At 45.1% G+C, this 21,800-nt stretch overlaps 1 pseudogene; it reads left to right on the plus strand.

Annotated features, from left to right (window-relative positions):
• Positions 1-1,217: 1,217 nt before the first annotated feature.
• LOC127303517 (citrate-binding protein-like) lies at positions 1,218-2,018 on the plus strand (annotated as a pseudogene).
• The last annotated feature ends 19,782 nt before the right edge of the window (positions 2,019-21,800 follow it).

Below are 21,800 nucleotides of genomic sequence, written 5' to 3' on the forward strand. Positions count from 1 at the left end.
AATGATTATGTTGTATACCTTTAGTTTTATTTTATATGTTCATACAAAGACATAGATGTGTCTTAGAGAATATGTGGATACCCACTATTGTGTACTTATGCTTTTGTCATGTAGTAACTGTTTTGTGAGGAATTTCGATATGTTTTATTACTTAAAAGAAAATCAATGCTATGTCTAATGTAATTATTTCGTATGTTGTTGAAAGGATTAGCTTTCAGAAAACAGTTCATCAAAGAGAACAAGATCAGTTTATACTTACCTCCATGTCAAGGACAAATATTCTTCATTGAAGTAAAGTTCATGTGTTACTTTGTTGTGATATAAATAGGATATAGGACGACATCTTCATGTATAAGAAGATGAACCGAGACATGTTGTTGTTCTTTACATGGATAAATGAAACGAACCAGATTAAGAATGGAATATTTGGGTTGATCAATTTTTCAAAATGCTTGCTCTTCTCGTGTTCAACTTAATGGCTGTCCAAGCTCAAGTTTCTTATGTGAGGTGGGAATGGAGGAAGATTACGGCCGCCGCTTTGGGACGGGGGCTCCGACGAGGTAGTGCCCCGTGCAGATTGAGGCATGCATCTTGGTGTTGGGTCACCGTCGACCACCGCTTCCGTAGGGCGTCGGATTTTGTGTCATGTAGGATTTGCTGGGGATGATCTTGAGTTGTCTGGTGACTGGCGAGGGAGGTGTTAAGCATGGTGTCTATTCGGTGGCTTTTTTCCCTTTCTAACATATATGTCTAGAAGCAAGCACATCACAATATATCACATAACACGACCCGTAGACGTTGAAAAATTAAGATAATAATCCGTGGCAACACACGGGCACTGAACTAGTTAGGTATAGATTAAGACTAGCCTATTCGTTCGTAACCGTATGGGCTGATTGGTTCAACTATTATTATTTACAAGTACATATGAACCTAATCTAGTGATTGTTTGCATACCAAATGAGAAATAGATGAAACAGTACAAACGAAACGTACGTACTCTTCGAAGAACATTTCATAGACAGACGACGTAGCGTAACTAATTACCATTTGGCAGGCTCGGTAGTAGCACTACTACTAGTACTATTTATACATGACATCTAGCTTTACACTTCTCATCCTGAACTCGATCAGCCTTTTCTTTTAGCTTAAGCTCGATCTGAACTCCGACAAAAGAAAAAAAAAAGGCTCGATCGATCTAGGGGGCATTAACAAAGATGGTTTCTCCTCTGTCGAGTCCGCTGCTTCTCCTGCTCGTGGCGATCGCCGTGCATTGCGCCGTCCATGCATCAGCCTCCGGTGCCAATCCTACGGCCGGGTTCGTGAAGGTGGACCTGACCGACGGCAACTTCCAGGTGCAAAGCCCCTACAACGTTCCGGAGAGCCAACGGTTCCGGTACAACCACGGTGTCCGCCAATTCTAGGTCCTTGACACCGATAAGCCCTTCAACACCGCCACCCACACCAACCCCCGCACCGAAGTCAGGCTCCAGGTAAGTCGCTTCCTATCCATGATCTAGCTTGCTAATAGATAATCCAGCTTCAACGTCACATGTCACATGTCTGTATTTGCGTCGATCTATTTTGCAACAAGAAAAGGAACTAACAATGAAAATGGTTGCAGGGGCACGACTACTCGTCGGGGGTGTGGCAGTTCCAGGGCTACGGGTATGTGCCGTTGGGCACATCCGGCGTGTCGGTGATGCAGATCCACAACGAGGAAGGGCTCATAGCACTCGACGGTGTTGATGTTGCATGTCTACGACAGTGTGCTCTGCTTCTACAGCGGACAGGTTGTGGAGGATAACATCTATGACCGATGGTTCTGGCTCAACGTGGTGCATGATGTGGACAAATCCACCGTGGCCGTGTACATTGATGGGGAGAAGAGGTTTGCAACCGATGTGACCCCGAACCGGTCATAGTACTTCAAGTTTGGTGTCTACATGCAACACCATAACTGGTCGCCCTGCATGGAGTCGCGTTGGACCAACGTCACCGTCTACACCAAGCCCTAGGCCATCAATCCCATTTCATGTGTACATATGTACCTACGAGACATGGTTGGTAGTATACATTTCTTTTTATTTTTCCATCACATTATATACATATTTATTATTATTATTTATAGTGACATCGTAGATATGGTTGGAGTACTTCGTGTAGGAATGTGCCTATATGTACTGTAAATGGAGCTATATAAATTATTATCACATTGCTATTATTTTTAGAATTGAATATTTCGTAGATAGTCTAATCTTGTAAACATATCTAAGTCATTTTTCTAAGATTTTCGATCATGTACCGTTCTCATCTAAAACTCAAGAACTAATATTTTACTGAACTTACAAACCTCACCAGCTCAGACATTTCCAATCCTCAGTCTTAAAAGGAAGCCATAAGCGCCTCACCTCATATGATATAGGTCACTAACATCTTCACAGTGTTTAAAATGTTTTTCCGTGATGTCTCATGTGGTGGACTCTTACAGGCTAGAGGTTCCGTTTTTCAACGCCTTGCTCAACTTGCATGGGATTTAGTGAGCGAAATACCACAGTTACTGACCAATAACCACAATCCTTTTTCCCTGATAAAGTGTTTACGAGCGAGAAATTTTAGACCGTTTGAATTTTAGGTGAACGGCAAGCCCTGGTGAACAGTTAGTCCAACCTAAACACCATAAGTTTGCCCTCCATGCCTCCCAATAATCCAAACTCCCCCGTCATGAACTTACAATTTGGCCCCCTCACATAACTGGAATAAATGTGTATATGTCCCCAAGTTTGAAGTCAAATTTCATTTGAGATCTTAATAGGTATTTGACGATTTTTTCCGTTACCGAACACCCTTTCCTGCTATAGATTTTTTTACCAGAAACCAAATCCTTCCATCTTTCTAGAGGTGGAAGGAGATATAGAGGAGATGAAACTGTTTATTAACCACAATTTAAATGAGCTCACACTCGTTAGTTCTTTCCTTACACAACAAAATCAACAATATCACCGTGCACTCTGCTTCCGGTGGGTTCACCAACATACATGGACCCACACCTCTTGTTATTTTTGTTGCTTGTTGATGGTGCTCCGATGATGACGTCAGACAATCTTGTTGGCAGTTGTTATGGAAGCGGTTGGGAAACCCCGAGACGAAGGTGTGATGAGCACAGCAACGAGCTTTCCCTCAGTACGAAACCAATGTTTAATAGATCAGTAGGAGAAAGGAGTGACTTATGAAGGTGTTGCTAGCTGACTAGTGGTAGGACGCACTACCGGTGTCAGCAACAACGTGGAACCTGCACACAACACAACCAAAGTACTTTGCCCCAACTTGCAGTGAGGTTGTCAATCTCACTGGTTTGCTGAACACAAAGGATTAGACGTATCGAGTGGAAAGAGATGTATGTAGAAAGTAAACAGAACATGATTGCAGTAGAATTTATCAGTAAAGAAAACATGACCGGGGTCCATAGTTCACTAGAGGTGTCTCTCCATAAAGATAAATAGCATGTTGGGTGAACAAATTGCAGCTGGGCAATTGATAGAATATCGACCATACATGACAAGCTGATTACTATGAGATTTGATTGGGCATTACAACATAATACATAGATCGTAATTCAACTGTGTCTATGACTAATAATCCACCTCCCGGTTATCGTCCGAACCCCTTTCATTATTAAGTTGCAAGCAACAGATTATCGCATTAAGCAATGTGTGTAAAGTAAATAATAGAATTACCCTTGGATAAAACATTGTTGTTTTCTCCCTAGTAGGAACAACACATCTACAGTCTTAGAAGATATTGTCACTCTCCCAGAAAACTAGAGGTATGAACCTACTATCGAGCATAAATACCCCTCTTGGAGTCACAAGTGTTCACTTGGCCAGAGTTTCTACTAGCAACGGAGAAAATGCAACATCACAAATAACATATGACATGAATATATAATCAATCTCAACATAGTGTACAATATTCATTGGATCCCAGCAAACACAACATATATGATTACATAAAGATGATCTTGATCATTTATGGCAGCTCACAAGATCTATACATGAAGCACAAAGTGGAGAAGACAACCATCTAGCTACTTCTATGGACCCATAGTCCAGGGATGAACTACTCTCGCATCACTTCGAAGGTGAGCATGACGATGTAGATTCCTCAGGTGAGGATTTCCCCCTCCGGCAGGGTACCGAGAAGAGCTTCAGATCCCCCGAGATGGGTTCTGTGATGGTGGCCGCGACAGAACTTTTCGTGGATGGAGGCTCGGGTATCCAGGGTTTTCCCGACAAGATTATAAATAGGTGAAGGATTTAGGCCAGTGGGGTGCCTGTGGGGCCCACACCATCCCTAGGCACGAGCCACACCTAGGCCGCGCCATGGGGTGGTCTGGCCGCCCTATGGCGCCTCTTCGACCCCCCTCTGGACTTCATCTTCGTTTCGGTAAAATTTTGACTTCGGCTTTTGTTTCGTCCAATTCCGAGAATATTTCCTGTACAACTTTTCTGAAATACAAAAACAACAGAAAACATGGAATTGACACTGTGGCATCTTATTAATAGGTTAGTGCTGGAAATCATGTAAAAGTGCAACGAAGTGTAAGCAAAACATATATGAATTGGTGTAAAACAAGTATGGAGCATCAAAAATTATAGATACGTTTGAGACATATCACTTGTGCACGCGTCACGCTATAAACTTGCAGTTACATGGAGGGAGTAGCTAATTTGGTGATCGATGACAACACAATATAAGCTTCTATAGAGATATGAAAATTATGAAGCTTACCTTTCTAATGGTTACCGAAAAACATATGACTTTGACCAGTACAAGCAGAGTTTTGGATCATTAGCCCTCGAGAAAGTATCTAGTGTTATTGGCCCTTTGCGTGCTACTGATTCCAGGGCAATCTAGACCATACATTCTGATTCAACGGACAACATTAAACAGAATGGCAGGAGATAGTCACACCATCATACATATCCGCATAGGACCCTATTGTCTCTCATATTGTGGCACAAGATCCCTTCTCTCTTTCTCTTTGTTCATTCCCCAAAATCACATCTGGGCCATATAATCTAGTTGCATGGTTTGGCAAACAAGGGTTGGCTCCTGTACTGGTTGATAGGGCAAAGGTGTCCGATCTTTCGATGAGATGGGGATAAATCGATTTGTTGGTGGAGTTCGTGCTTGACGATCCGACTACACGTGCAAAGCTCGTGCGCCAATGCAATCGCTAGGACAATCTCCGGGAGTTACTGATCTTGCGGGAGCACGATCAGCCTGACCAGCAAGGGTCTTAATTCCTACCTGAAATCGAGAACAAGTAAGAACTAAAGATGCAATCAGAATATTGCGAATAGAGATGAAAGCTTGATTGATAATGGTGGGATTCTGAATAGTCGGTCTTGTTCTGGGCGTTGGCCTCAAAAGAAGTACACGAAGTTGCAGCAATTGGCTAACTTTTAATCTAATCAAAATCCAAGTTCTAATGACGGCTACAGAGGGATATATATGGGGGAAGTGAAGGGATTTTCGTCCAACCAGCTAGGGTTGGCCAAAAACACCCCTAAATGGGCCTTCCTCCACTTATATGTGTAGGATAACGTTGCATAGAAAACAAAAAAAATTCCTACCGCGAACACGCAATCCAAGCCAAGATGCAATCTAGAAGACGGTAGCAACGAGGGGATTATCGAGTCTCACCCTTGAAGAGATTCCAAAGCCTACAAGATGAGGCTCTTGTTGCTGCGGTAGACATTCACTTGCCGCTTGCAAAAGCGCGTAGAAGATCTTGATCACCGGCGCCACGAACGGGCAGCACCTCCGTACTCGGTCACACGTTCGGTTGTTGATGAAGACGACGTCCACCTCCCGTTCCAGCGGGCAGCGGAAGTAGTAGCTCCTCTTGAATCCGACAGCACGACGGCGTGGTGTCGGTGGCGGTGGAGAACTCCGGCGGAGCTTCGCTAAAGCTTGAGGGAGCTATGGAGGAGAGGGGGCGGCTAGGGTTTGGGAGGGGGTGGCCGGCCACTTGAGGGGTGCGGCCAGCTTGTGGTCTTGAGGTGGCCGGCCCCCTCCCCTTGTCCCTCATTATATAGGTGGAAGCCCCAAGGGTTGGACTACAAGTCTCCGAATAAGACCCGAACCCAAAACCTTCCAAATGATAGGGAAACCTACCCAAGCTAGGACTCCCACTAGAGGTGGGAGTTCCACCTTCCATGGAGGGGGTGGCCGGCCCCCTTTGGGGAAGTCCACTTGGGACTCCTCCCCCACTAGGGTTGGCCGGCCATGGAGGTGGAGTCCCTCCGGGACTCCACCTTCCTTGGTGGTTTCTTCCGGACTTTTCTAGAACCTTCTAGAACTTTCCATAGAACCTTCCGCATCATTTTAATTCACATAAAATGACATCCTATATATGAATCTTATTCTCCGGACCATTCCGGAACTCCTCGTGATGTCCGGGATCTCATCCGGGACTCCGAACAAATATTCGAACTCCATTCCATATTCAAGTTCTACCATTTCAACATCCAACTTTAAGTGTGTCACCCTACGGTTCGTGAACTATGCGGACATGGTTGAGTACTCACTCCGACCAATAACCAATAGCGGGATCTGGAGATCCATAATGGCTCCCACATATTCAACGATGACTTTAGTGATCGAATGAACCATTCACATACGATACCAATTCCCTTTGTCACGCGATATTTTACTTGTCCGAGGTTTGATCTTCGGTATCACTCTATACCTTGTTCAACCTCGTCTCTGACAAGTACTCTTTACTAAATGCCGTGGTATGTGGTCTCTTATGAACTTATTCATATGCTTGCAAGACATTAGACGACATTCCACCGAGAGGGCCCAGAGTATATCTATCCGTCATCGGGATGGACAAATCCCACTGTTGATCCATATGCCTCAACTCAAACTTTCCGGATACTTAATCCCACCTTTATAACCACCCATTTACGCAGTGGCGTTTGGTGTAATCAAAGTACCTTTCCGGTATAAGTGATTTACATGATCTCATGGTCATAAGGACTATGTAACTATGTATCGAAAGCTTATAGCAAATAACTTAATGACGAGATCTTATGCTACGCTTAATTGGGTGTGTCCATTACATCATTCATACAATGATATAACCTTGTTATTAATAACATCCAATGTTCATGATTATGAAACTAATCATCCATTAATCAACAAGCTAGTTAAGAGGCATACTAGGGACTCTTTGTTTGTCTACATATCACACATGTACTAATGTTTCGGTTAATACAATTATAGCATGATATATAAACATTTATCATAAACATAAAGACATAAATAATAACCACTTTATTATTGCCTCTAGGGCATATCTCCTTCAGTCTCCCACTTGCACTAGAGTCAGTAATCTAGATTACATTGTAATATACCTAACACCCATGGCATTCTGGTGTTGGTCATGCTTTGCCCTAGGGAGAGCTTTAGTCAACGGATCTGCTACATTCAGATCAGTGTGTACTTTGCAAATCTTTACTTCTCCATCTTCGATGTACTCGCGAATCGAGTGGTAACGCAGCTTGATATGCTTCAGCCTCTTGTGTGACCTTGGCTCTTGTGCATTGGCGATGGCACCCATGTTATCACAGTAAATGATTAATGGGTCCAATGCACTAGGAACCACACCGAGCTCTACAATGAACCTCTTCATCCATACCGCTTCTGATGAAGCCTCTGAAGCCGCTATGTACTCTGATTCTGTTGAAGACTTCACCACCGTGCACTGCTTCGAGCTTGCCCAGCTTACTGCAGCACCATTCAATATAAACACGTACCCAGACTGTGACTTAGAGTCATCAGGATCAGTGTTCCAACTTGCATCGGTGTAACCACTTACAACGAGCTCTTGGTCACCTCCATAACAAAGAAACATATCCTTAGTTCTTTTCAAGTACTTCAGGATATTCTTGACCGCTGTCCAGTGTTCCATTCCTGGATCACTTTGATATCTGCTAGTCAAACTAACAACATGTGCTATATCCGGTCTAGTACATAGCATGGCATACATGATAGATCCTACTGCCGAGGCATAGGGGATATTACTCATCCTTTCTCTTTCTTCTGCCGTAGCCGGTCCTTGAGTCTTACTCAAGACCTTGCCTGGTAACATAGGTAAGAACCCTTTCTTACTTTCGTCCATTCTAAACTTCTTTAGAATCTTGTCCAGATATGTACTATGTGATAGCCCTATTAGGCGTCTTGATCTATCTCTATAAATCTTGATGCCTAATATATACGATGCTTCACCAAGGTCTTTCATTGAAAAACTATTATTCAAATAACCCTTTACACTTCTTAATAGTTCTATATCATTCCCGATCAATAATATGTCATCTACATATAATATCAGGAATGCTACAGAGCTCCCACTCACTTTCTTGTAAATACAAGCCTCTCCATGACACTGTATAAACCCGAAGTCTTTGATCACCTTATCAAAGCGTCGGTTCCAACTTCTTGATGCTTGCTTCAGTCCATAGATTGAACGCTGAAGTTTGCATACTTTGTCAACATTTTTAGGATCGACAAAACCTTTGGGTTGTACCATATACAACTCTTCCTCAATGTCTCCATTAAGGAACGCCGTTTGACATCCATCTGCCAAATCTCATAATCGAAAAATGCAGCTATTGCTAACAAAATCCTCACAGATTTTAGCTTCGCTACAGGTGAGAAAGTCTCATCGTAGTCAACTCCTTGAATTTGTCGGAAACCCTTTGCGACAAGTCGAGCTATATAGACAGTAATATTACCATCAGCATCTGTTTTTCTCTTGAAGATCCATTTATTTTCGACAGCCTTTCGGCTATCAGGTAAGTCTACCAAAGTCCATACTTTGTTATCATACATGGATCCCATTTCGGATTTCATGGCTTCTTGCCATTTGTTGGAATCTGGGCTCATCATCGCTTCTTCATACGTCGCAGGGTCCTCATCATTGTTATCCACAATCATGACATTTAGACAAGGATCATACCAATCAGGAGTGGCACGTTCCCTTATCGATCTGCGAGGTTCAGTAGTTTCCTCGTTCGAAGTTTCATGATCATTATCATTAGCTTCCTCTGTTGCCGGTGTAGGCGGTACAGGTACAACTTCCGGTACTGCGCTACTCTGATCAACGAGTGTAGATTCATCAATCTCATCGAGTTCTACTTTTCTTCCAGTCACTTCTTTAGTGAGAAATTCTTTCTCAAGAAAGGTTCCGTTCTTAGCAACAAAGATTTTGCCTTCGGATCTGTGATAGAAGGTGTACCCTATAGTTTCCTTAGGGTATCCTATGAAGACGTATTTCTCCGCTTTGGGTTCTAGCTTGTCCGGTTGTAACTTCTTTACATAGGCTTCGCAACCCCAAACTTTAAGGAACGACAGCTTAGGTTTCTTATTAAACCATAATTCATACGGTGTCGTTTCTACAGATTTTGATGGTGCTCTATTTAAAGTGAATGCGGTTGTCTCTAATGCATAACTCCAAAATGATAACGGCAAATCAGTAAGAGACATCATAGAACGAACCATATCTAAGAGAGTTCGATTACGACGTTCGGACACACCGTTTCGTTGTGGTGTTCCTGGCGGTGTCAATTGTGAAAGTATTCCGCATTTCTTTAAATGCATGCCAAACTCATAACTCAGATATTCACCTCCACGATCAGATCGTAGAAATTTAATCTTCTTGTTACGCTGATTTTCTACTTCACTTTGGAATTACTTAAACTTCTCGAAAGTTTCGGATTTATGTTTCATGAAATAGATATACCCATATCTACTCAGATCATCTGTGAAGGTTAGAACATAACGATAACCACCGCGCGATGCTACGCTCATTGGTCCGCACACATCGGTATGTATAATTTCCAATAAGTCAGTAGCTCGCTCCATCATACCAGAAAATGGAGTCTTGGTCATTTTTCCCATTAGACATGCTTCGCATCTATCAAGTGACTCAAAGTCAAGTGATTCAAGTAATCCATCAGTATGGAGCTTCTTCATGCGTTTCACTCCAATATGACCAAGACGACAGTGCCACATATAAGTAGAATTATCATTCAATTTAATTCGCTTAGCATCTATGTTATGTATATGCGTATCACTACTATCGAGATCTAACAGAAATAAGCCATTCTTTTGTGGTGCTCGACCATAAAAGATATTATTCATAAAAATAGAACAACCATTATTCTCAGACTTGAATGAATAACCGTCTTGCATTAAACAAGATCCAGATATAATGTTCATGCTCAACGCGGGTACAAAATAACAATTATTTAGGCTTAAAACTAATCCCGAAGGTAGATGTAGAGGAAGTGTGCCGACTGCGAACACATTGACCTTGGATCCGTTTTCAACGCGCATCGTCACTTCATCTTTCAGTAGTCTTCGTTTATTCTTTAGTTCCTGTTTTGAGTTACAAATATGAGCAACCGAACCAGTATCAAATACCCAGGTACTAGAACGAGAACCAGTGAGATAAACATCTATAACATGTATATCAGATATACCTTCTTTCTTCTTATTGACAAGGCCGCTCTTCAGATCAGCCAGATACTTGGAGCAATTACACTTCCAGTGTCCCTTCTCCTTGCAGTAATAGCACTCAGCATCAGGCTTAGGGCCGTTCTTAGGTTTCATAGGAGGCGTGGCAGCTTTCTTGCCACCCTTCTTGAATTTTCCCTTAGACTTGCCCTGTTTCTTGAAACTGGTGGTCTTGTTGACCATCAACACTTGGTGCTCTTTCTTGATCTCAATCTCAGTAGCTTTTAGCATGCCAAAGAGTTCAGGTAACTCCTTGTTCATGTTCTGCATATTGTAGTTCATCACAAAGTTCTTGTAACTTGGTGGCAGTGATTGAAGGACACGATTAATCCCCAGTCTGTTAGGAATCACTATTCCCAAGTCACTGAGTTTCTTCGCATGCCCGGTCATGGCGAGCATGTGCTCACTAACGGAGCTGCCTTCTTCCATCATGCAGCTGAAGAATTGTTTCGATACTTCATAGCATTCCACGGCCGCATGAGTCTCAAAAATAGCTTTCAGCTCTTTCATCAACTCATGAGGATCGTGGTGCTCAAAACGTTTTTGAAGATCGGATTCCAGACTGCACAGGATGGCACACTGAACTTGAGAGTACCGAATTTTCCGAGTCTCGTAAACAGCTTTTACTTCATCGGTTTCAGTTTCTGCAGGAGGGTCACCTAGCGGTGCATCAAGCACATATTGCAGATTTCCGCCAGAGAGGAAGATCCTCACATGACGGAACCAGTCGGTGAAGTTGCTACCGTTGCTCTTAAGTTTTTCTTTCTCTAGGAACTGGTTAAAATTGATTGGGGACGCCATCTCTACAACATATATTTGCAAAAGTTTAGACTAAGTTTATGACAAATTGAGTTCAAATTTTAATTCAACATAATTAAAAATCTAGGTGAACTCCCACTCAAAACAATATCCCTCGCATTGTCTTAGTGATCACACGAACCAAATCCACTGCACCTAAGTCCGATCATCACGAGACAAGGTGTGATTTCAATGGCGAACACTCAAAGTGTTCATCATATCAATCAATCATATGATTCATGCTCTACCTTTCGGTATCACGTGTTCCGAGACCATGTCTGTACATGCTAGGCTCGTCAAGGCCACCTTAGTATCCGCATGTGCAAAACTGTCTTGCACCCGTTGTATGTACTTGTTGATTCTATCACACCCGATCATCACGAGATGCTTCGAACCGACAAGACTTGGTAACGGTGCTACTAAGGATGAACACTTTATTATCTTGAGATTTTAGTGAGGGATCATCTTATAATGCTACCGTCGCGATCAAGCAAAATAAGATGCATAAAAGGATTAACATCACATGCAGTTCATATGTGATATGATATGGCCCTTTTGTCTTTGCGCCTTTGATCTTCATCTCCAAAGCACGGACATGATCTCCATCATCTTCGGGCATGATCTCCATCATCGTCGGCGTATGCCCACCTATGCCGAATTGTGGGAAATACAGAGCAGACCACTATAAAAGTTGGTTTGAGTCAAAAAGAGTTCTAAAGCATTTAGGTCGAATTGATACCGTATCTGCATACTATTGGCATACTAACTACTGTTGGTGCATCAATAAAATATCCATATTGGAGCGTTAATCTAGTCAGGGATGGTGAGAAACTCATCTAGCTACTCTAAAAAAATTCGAATTACTCTAATCGATCTGTGGCCATGCACGTGGTAGCACGCTATTTCAAACGAGCCCAGGCAGGGCATATAGTCTGCATGCAGCCGTTGTTTTGGATACGAACGGATCGAGACTATGCCTTTCGCGATGACCGAACGCGGTAGGTGCTGCTGCGGCTTGGCGGCGGAGGAAGAGAGCGGATGCGGTCGGTGCTCACCGTGGGTGGCTCTTGGATGGCGATGAAGACGTGGTGTTCGAGGAGGCTCGCACGGAGGTCTCCTACACGCTTGTGGAGCTGCATGCCAGTGGGATGATATATGGCCGGCACGGACGGAACTCCGTCGATGGCGACATGCACGGAGTAGACGAGCTCGGCGGTGATGAGGACGACACCGGGATGGTGTGGAGGTGCACGGAGGCCTTGCTCGCTCAGCTTGGACATGCAGCGACGTCCCTGGACGCCGACGTGGACAACGGCAAGCGCGGCGAGGGGAGCTTCGTCCATGGCTGGAGTCGTCGTGGACGAACTCGACGGAGACGGAGATGGTGCAGGGAAGACGCGGAAGATCAGCTCGGTCTCCTCGGATGCGCAGGAGGTTCCCGGTGATCGGCGAGCTCGCAGGCAAGCTCGATGCCGGGACGGACCGCGAGGAGAAACTCGACGACGATGGCCTTTCAGCGAGCTGCGCATGTAAGACGGGAATCACGTCAGGGTCTCCAGAGATATCCAAAAAGATAGAAACGGAGAGATAGGGGACTGAGAAAGACGGCAGCCACGGCCACGGCGTGCACGGCGACATGCAGAGCGACGGCGCGGCACGGAGTTGTCGGACTCTCCACAACGGCGGCCGTGGGGCGAGTGGGCGACAGGGCGAAGAGGAGGGTGGCTCGGCGGCATGCAGATGTTCCCATCGGCCACTGAAGGTGCGCAGGTGCTCTTCCGGTCGCCACGTTGGACGAGAACGAGAGCGATGCCGGGGACAGAACCGCATGTGCGGGGTCGACGACAGCGGACGTCCAGCAAGCCCTGGCAAGAAAATGCATTGATGAGCGTCAAGAGGGGTAGCGAGGGACACACGGAAAGAGAGAGTATAGGGAAAGCCGGAGAGGGACGGCAACAGCGGCATCCACGACGTGGCGCAGACGGACGAGCTCTGGCCCGGCGGTTCTCCGTCAGTGAGAATGGAAGGAGCGGGGCTTCGTCTCTGCTGCTCCTAAGATCCGAACGGAAGTGAGAGGGGAACAAATGCAGAGTGGAGATGGGAGGGGCTCAGGTGAGCTTAAAAACGAGGGGGATCGGGTCATCCTTTTCTTTACAGGGCCAGTTCGGTGTACGTGCACCATGCCCACGGCTGACCGACAAGGAGTCGAGCGACTCAATTGGGTTCTGTGGGCGGTGGCCTGGGTTTTTCTGCAGGGTCTAGGCCCCGTGCAAGACAGGAGAGAAGGAAAGAAAACGAGACTTGGTCGTCCAGGGGAAGCGCATGCTCGCGAACAGCGTGCCTGCGACGAGATGCGGACGGGTGAGTCCGGTCGGGAGGACAGGGACAAGGGGAGGAGCGGAGGCTGCGCCATAGGGTCACGGGACTTGGGGCACGTCTCCAGGCGAGAGCTCAGGGCAGGAGGTGGTCGGTCAGCGCGAAGGGAGGCAGACGAGCACGACGCACACCACGTGTTCGACGCTGCGTCGGCATCCATGGCGAGGTCGTTTCCAGCCAGGAGAAACATGACAAGGAACTTGGCGTGCTTGGTAACAAGGAGGGGTAGCACTAGGAGGCTGGTGGCGAAGTTTAAGGGCAAGAAGATGATGTAGGAGCGACCCACTGGATCCTCCTTAGTTGATGCCCGATCTTTCACAGCGAGAACCTGGGGTAGAGATTCCTCCCAACAACGCGATGAACGCAGCCTGGAGAAGAGGGAATGAATCCAGCAAGCAACGGATCGATGAATCGATACGCCTCAAACCTGAGCTAGACAATCCTTGATGAACACAAGAACCTTCGCAGCGGATAATATAGATAAACGGCAGCACCGTACCCCCGGAGGGATGATACACGTGAACACACACAACTAGGTAAAACCTAAACTTTAGACTAAACTTGTTCCTCCCTAAACCCTAGCCGCCCCACCTCCTTATATGAGGGGGAGGTGGCCGGCCAGCTCTTGCTGGGCTGGGGCGCCCCTCTATGGGCCTCCTAACTTGGTTGGACAGGCCCAAACCAAGACTGACTCGATTTATTAAAAATCCCTAATTTGCCAATATATGACAATTACAAAAACTAAGATAATTAAGCTGGTGGAGTCCTGAATCTTGGCTCCACATAGGCCTCCATGCCCGTATCATCCTCCCACCCTTCAAGAAGCGTTGTCCCCAACGCGTGAGGGTCTTCTGGAAAAGGTGACGTGATATGAACATGACACGTCCTCGCCGTCTTCAAGTCTTGCTTGCCTTCCACACCACATCCTCCCTCGCGGCCTTCTCAACTTGATACAGCACTTGGCGCCTCCTTTCGTCGCCATATGAGCTTGGACTTTGGCGCCAATTCCTTATTCTTGCGAGGTTTTGATGGACCCTTGTGTCGCTGCACACCCTGCACAAGATGTGTGATTCCTGGGCCACATAGATGTCTCACACGTCCATCCTTGCCTCGATGCATCCGCGGTGTCGAGGAAAACTGGACAGTACTCCTAGCACGGTAGTGCCGCTACCCACCATCTCCACTGACGCGCTCGCGTCCCACTCCTCCCACGCGCATCTGCGCCACATGTACTGAATCACCATCAGCACAAACATCATCAGTCTGTATACTGGCATCAACACAAACTGGAACTGTAGCACATGCTGCAACATCCACATCAACAATAAGTGTAGCTTCATCCGGCTTGTCACCAACAAGAACTGGCTTGTCATCTACAGGCATGGCTGAAACATCACCAACATCAATGCTCGGAACATCATGCACCTCTAGCTGCACTTTAGGCTTGTGCAACTTCTCCTTACGCACCACTAACTCCACATCGGACTTGAGATGATCATCACCCAAAGGTTTCAAAGTCCGCTGTTTGCCACCATGCATAAAAGAATATGTATTTGCTCGCCCAGCATGTGTCACATTGCGATCATACTGCCAAGGACGCCCAAGTAGCAATCCGCACACCTCCAATGGCAACACATCACAATCGATCTCATCAACATAGTCATCAACTGTAAATGGCACACGCACCTTATGAGTAATCTTCAGCATACCACAGCTATTCAACCACTCAAGACGTTTAGGTTCAGGAAGACGCCATGTAGACAACCCCAACGCTGCCACCATCGCCTTGCTAATGCCATTAGTACAGCTACCACCATCAATCATCAACTTGCAAGCCTTGCCCTTGATAAAGCACTGAGTCTGAAACAAACTCCACCGCTGACCCTTGTCAACAGTCTTGCAAGCATCACCTTGTACCCTCTTGAGTTGCATATTCAGCCCGCTCAATGGTACATCCTCTTCAACAGTCACAGTAGTGCTCTTGGTATCAGAGCCAGGTTTCTTCTCCTCAGTGACTGCCTGTACTGGAACAACCTCCTCCACGGTAGTGTTAGAGCACACCACCTCCTTGTCCAACTCCGTGGACTTGACCACAAATCTAGCACACAGAAATTGCTTGAAATCTGCCCAACTAGACCGTACACCAATGATACCCTCAACTATCAGAGCATCACGATACCAACCAGCCAAAACATCATCAACACGCCGATATGCAATAGCAAATTCAGTTTGGCCACCAAATGTCTTATCAAACGCCTTGCATCGCTCAAAACCACCGTCAATGTGGGATTCCCAAAACTGAAATTCCGTCGGTGTCGCAGAGCTAGCCAACCTCCACTTGATAGTAGATGCATCGAAGTGCGAACCCGTCAAAATACTAAGGTAATCATGATATACATCTTCCTTCCTATCTTCCATGCCACCAAAACATGAAGAAACCATAGTTGTGGGCCAAACAAACAATCAGCAGAAAACAGCAAAAACAGTCTCACGGCAGAGAATTCCTGTCGCGGCAGAGAAACTGGCAGAAATCCTGCCGCGGCAGAGAAAACTGTCAAAAAATCTGTGAGGCCGGCAGTGCCGGTGTTCCGAGGCCGGCAGTGCCGGTGTGGCCGGCAGTGCCGGTGTGTCAAGGCCGGCAGTGCCGGTCTCCTGACGGAAATCTTCTTCTTCCTCGCGATTCAAAACTCGAAAATTCGCGATTCTGGCCGCAGAAACTGCCCGAAACGATGGCAAAACCTCGCCCAAACAGCTCCAAACTTCCTCCAACTCAACCTCCTTTGACCGAGAGCCAAGCTCCTCCGATCTGGAGCCAACCTTCTCCGATGCAAACCGATCTAGATGCGATCGATCAACAAAACTTCGCCGTGAGCAACCCAGAAAACTGATACCACATGATGTGGGAGGAACCCAGTGGATCCTCCTAGTTGATGCCCGATCTTTCACAGCGAGAACCTGGGGTAGTAAATCCTCCCAACAACGTGATGAACGCCGCCTGGAGAAGAGGGAACGAATCCAGCAAGCAACGGATCGATGAATCGATACGCCTCAAACCTGAGCTAGACAATCCTTGATGAACACAAGAACCTTCGCAGCGGATAATATAGATAAACGGCAGCGCCGTACCCCCGGAGGGATGATACACGTGAACACACGCAACTAGGTAAAACCTAAACTTTAGACTAAACTTGTTCCTCCCTAAACCCTAGCCGCCCCACCTCCTTATATGAGGGGGAGGTGGCCGGCCAGCCCTTGCTGGGCTGGGGCGCCCCTCTATGGGCCTCCTAACTTGGTTGGACATGCCCAAACCAAGACTGACTCGATTTATTAAAAATCCCTAATTTGCCAATATATGACAATTACAAAAACTAAGATAATTAAGCTGGTGGAGTCCTGAATCTTGGCTCCACATAGGCCTCCATGCCCGTATCAGAAGAGCTCGAGGCTACAGTTTGCCGAGGATTGAGCTATGCTCCATGACTGCTGCGTGCACTCAATTATCAAGGCCTATGGAGAATTAAGAAAACAGGGAAGGGTGTTTGGACAGGTTCTGGGTTTGTCCACTCATTCAAGGAATGCAGGGAACGAAGAGAGAAGCTGGAGAGATTAACAATTATGTGCCAAGATTTGGCATGCCGTCCTCTTCATGATTCCAAACACAAGTGGACAAAAGGATTGCATGGATCCAAAGCAAGTCGTCCAAGAGAGAGACACGGGTGCTGAAGTGGCCAAGGAGAGGGTTTGGTGGTGATCCTATTAAAATAAGGTGAGAAGGAGAAGGAAAAAAATAGAGGTTGCATGGCACAAGACCAAGGTCGGCATGGCCGGCCATCTCCCTTGTGCAAGCCAAGAATGGGAAAAATGAAATGGAGTGATGATGATGAAGGTTTGCTCCATGATTGCAAGAGAGAAAGGATTTCGTGGGCTCAAACCTAGAGAGAGAAAGGAGAGGGAAGGGGAAGTGTGTGCATGATCACATGTAATAAAGAATAAGCGCGACTAGGTAGATGGGGTGGTAGTGTTTAAAAAGTTCAGAGAGATATATATTCTATCTAAGTGTTGCCAAATAAATATGGACCTAATAGGATTTTATTTGGATCACTTTCTATGCCTATGGCTTATTTGCAAGAATTTTATTTGAAAAGAATTTTGAAAATGTTGAGAGTAACTAGGTAGTACAAGAATTTTCAAAATGCTCTACTTGCATTACTAGGCAAGGTAGGTTTTCTCAAATTCTAAAATAAGCAAGAAATGGTACAAGTACCATAACATGCATTTTGTCCAAAAAGAAAATAAAACGAAACAGATAATTATATAGAAAATTATTTTTCGGTGGAAAATAAGGTGATATAAAATACCACACACATTTCCCATTTTATTTGAGAAAATAATCTGAAAAGCTTTGATAAAACTAGAAGTAGTTTTGTAGTGAGAAATAGAGAAGGATCTTAAAATAGGATTTTGGGTAAAACACTCTTTGGGAAAATATTTTCTCAAGGGTAGATGATTACTATACAATGTAGCCATCATGTCCACTCTTGGTTCTCTGAAGATTAAACTAGATAGAAGAAAAACAAAGGTAAACGATGACGAAGTGATCTAGAGCTAAAACTCTGGATAGGGACAAGATCAAGTTGGAAAAATGGGGTGCAAGACTTGCATGGGACATGCAACACGTGGAAGTTGTAGAGGGAGTTGCATAGATGAGATCCATGCCTTGAGTCCACCTATAACAGTTGTGTGTGCTTAAGGTTCACCTGCCAAAGATTGAATCTTTTAAGCCTGCCAAAACATCTTATTGACTTGGCTTCAAAAAAAAACAACAAGGATAAGTGGGTATATGAGTGATCTGGTCCAAGAAAATGGTATGGTTGGGAAGTGCTCAAGACAAGGTAGGTTCAGGACCAAGTGTATTGCCTTAGATGGCAAGTGGTATCTTAATCCATAGGCTCCAAAATGGAACCTGGTAACCGTTTTAGGACTTAGTCAAATTTGTGAGGTCTTAGGATTTTTGTCTAGGGTACAAGAGAGAGATGTATTAAAGAGTAGATGATCCCAAGCTTTGAATCAGGGATAAGGTGAGTTAGAATACATCACGAGGAAGATTCCAAGGTAGGTGCATTGACATTGCCACATGTGGGATATTTAAGTCGAAGGTGTAAACGTTGGACTATATCACAAATTTGAATCTGTCAAGACTTGGTTGAGAAGAAGTGATCTTGATGTGTTGAGGTGTTCAAGAGAAACTAAACCAGCAGATCAAGGCAATTCATCTACAAGTAAACCAAATCAATTCCCGTTATCAAGCACATCAAGGCAATTCATATGCAAGAAGGTCAAGGCAATTCATCTTAATTAGTCTTTAGAAAAAGTTTTTGTTCCCCCTGATTTTTGCACTCTGGACACTTAACAAGGTTGCAAAAGTTGGGGTGTTACAGATCCTTCCCCCCTTAAAATAATCTCGTCCCGAGATTACTAAGTGTGGGACTAGAAAGGTTTTATAGGTTAACCTAAGTTAGAATCCATCCTCCGATGGACGCGCTATTGTCGGAAGATTACAACTTCAGCTTCTGAGAGACACGGTAGGTTTCCGTCGAGGAGAAGCTTCACGAAGCGGTTGACTTCTCCATGCAGATGTTAGTTTTGCAGCTTCCTAACAATGCTAGAGGGGTTCTCGATTCTTGGACAGTTAGAGGATCCTAACGGTGCTTTCGAAGGGTCGAAAGTTTTAGGGTTAGAGCATCCTTCGTCTTCCACCCTTAAGATTGTTCATCGGGTGTTCGGAAAAACTTTGAGCTTCAGCCATGGGGTCTTGTCAGGCGCTCTTGAGGAAGTCGTCGATCTCCCGTCTTGAGTTGAAGAATCTTCAGGGGCGAGGTGTAGCCCGTAGCTCCAAGATGCACACACGGTGTCTACCACTTTGTAAGGCGCTAATAAAGTTAGTGAGTCAACAGAACTCCCTGGTGAGTCTTCACATAATGCAGCAACAACTATCGTCGACACAGTTTTCAGCCTTAGGGTTGATGCTGACTAAGGTACACCAAATCTTGAGTCTTGAGTTGTCTTCAACGGCTTCACTTGAAGAGGACCAGATGGACCTTGTAGAGGAACTTGGCTTCGATGCTACAGCTCACTTAGCTTGTTAGAAGGTGCGTCAGAGGGTAGGTTTTAAGAAGATAAACTCAAGGTTAGCGCGAATATGCTGCAGGGTTAGTCAAAATTAGTACAACTTCATCTTCTCGCAGAGTAGTCATCAATTTTAAAGGCACTTGCTTCTGCTTCATTGGCGTCGCAGGGTGTCTTTGGCTGAGTGTCGTACTAAAGTTGGCCTCTCGGCAAAACAGGGTTGCATCAGGTTGTTACTCAAGTTAGAGTTAGAGTTTTCCGTTAACTTTGTAAACTAACGGTCAGGATTTCTACCTGAATTTGGTCCGGAAGCGAGGGAAACAATCTTAGGGAGTGTTTCCTAGACAGGGTTGCCACACAGAAAGGTTTTTTTTTAGGCCGAAAGGCCAAAACAAGCATACACACAACAAGCAATCACAAGCACTCAAGCAGCAAATTCACAACCCCACAAGCAATCATGACAAACCACACGAGGTATTTCAAATACCCAAGGATACCTAATACGCAGGGGTAGCTCAATCGAATCAATTGAGTTTTGTCCTATCCATCCTATAGGCTTGGGTTGGTCAGAGATGCAGACGTCTTCATTTTGCTGATATTGACTTCAACAGTGATTCTTGTAGCAGTTGGTGGTGAAGTAGACCTGATGTTGAGCTGTCGGTGTTGATTCGGGGGCGAGTTCTGCATAGGATCTTCTGGTCTCAATTTGGAGGGGTAATTACTAAAGAGCTCCATAGAAGACAACTTCTTGTGACGGGCCTAAAAATTACTAGTCAAGAATTGAGGACTTGATCCTTGATGACTGCAAAAGTGCAAGTCCAAAGAGGAACAAGGTCAACTCCTTGACAGACTTTGGTGACAACCAAAGACATACTCTTATTATCCCTATACGTGTACTGCTAAATCGACATCCATCTTCAATAGCGGTAGCCGGAGATACTTGAGACTTCCTAAAGGATTGATCCTTCTTCGACTTTGAATCTCCGAGTCTGAGTGGGGGCATCGTCCAATATATTGATTTGGAAGTGGATGAGATAGTAGAAACAGAAATTTTCGAAATCTTTCGAAATCAGAGAGCGAGGTAAGAATTGCGAAGTTTTTGAAAGGATAACAAGATAGAAGCTAAGCTTCTAGTTACTTAGGAAAATAAGTTTCGTAAATAGTTTTACCAAAGTAGTATTATCCTATCTAACATCCATGCTAACTAAGGTCCCCTACAGTCAGGATGGCTCTGATACCAGCTTTGTGGGGCCCCGGACTAGCTGTCCGAAACACCTGTTATGCATACACATTCACGATCCCATGATCAGTGTGTCGTGAAGGCATAACCGAACTGGTATCAAATACAACATCCATTACAGTACTGAATAAAAAGATTACAATGGTCACATGACCAGATACTTACATAAGAGCCATAATGGCGGGAGATCATCAACCACAAATCGGAAATACTTCAGACGAAAGCGTTCGCATGACCCAAGTCATGCCATAACCCTACAGGCAACTGACTGGGAAGACGTTCCTAGTTTGCATAGACGTCGTCGACTCCTTCTTCATCTGTCGGATTCCACCAAGTCTGGCCAAGTAAATAGCCAGGGACAAAGCCATGAGTACATTATGAATTGTACTCGCAAACCACCTTAGAGAGAAGTAAAGGATATGCAATTTGGTAGTAGCAAGGATCAGGCACTAAACTAGGGCGACAAGGAGCGAGAGGTGGTTCCTCTCGAGAGTATGACATCTCTATATCTTTGTTGAAAACCTTTTTGTAAACCATTTTGTTTGCAGACTAACAGGTAAGGGCGACCCAATTTATTTTCCTGGTCATCTCATATGGCAAAAACAAAACATTTCAGCTTTCACCGTACCTCCTAGGTACACTTTCCACCAGTCCCACTGGTATTTTTTCG

The sequence above is a fragment of the Lolium perenne genome, chromosome 5 (assembly GCF_019359855.2).
Source record: "Lolium perenne isolate Kyuss_39 chromosome 5, Kyuss_2.0, whole genome shotgun sequence".
Classification (NCBI taxonomy): domain Eukaryota; kingdom Viridiplantae; phylum Streptophyta; class Magnoliopsida; order Poales; family Poaceae; genus Lolium; species Lolium perenne.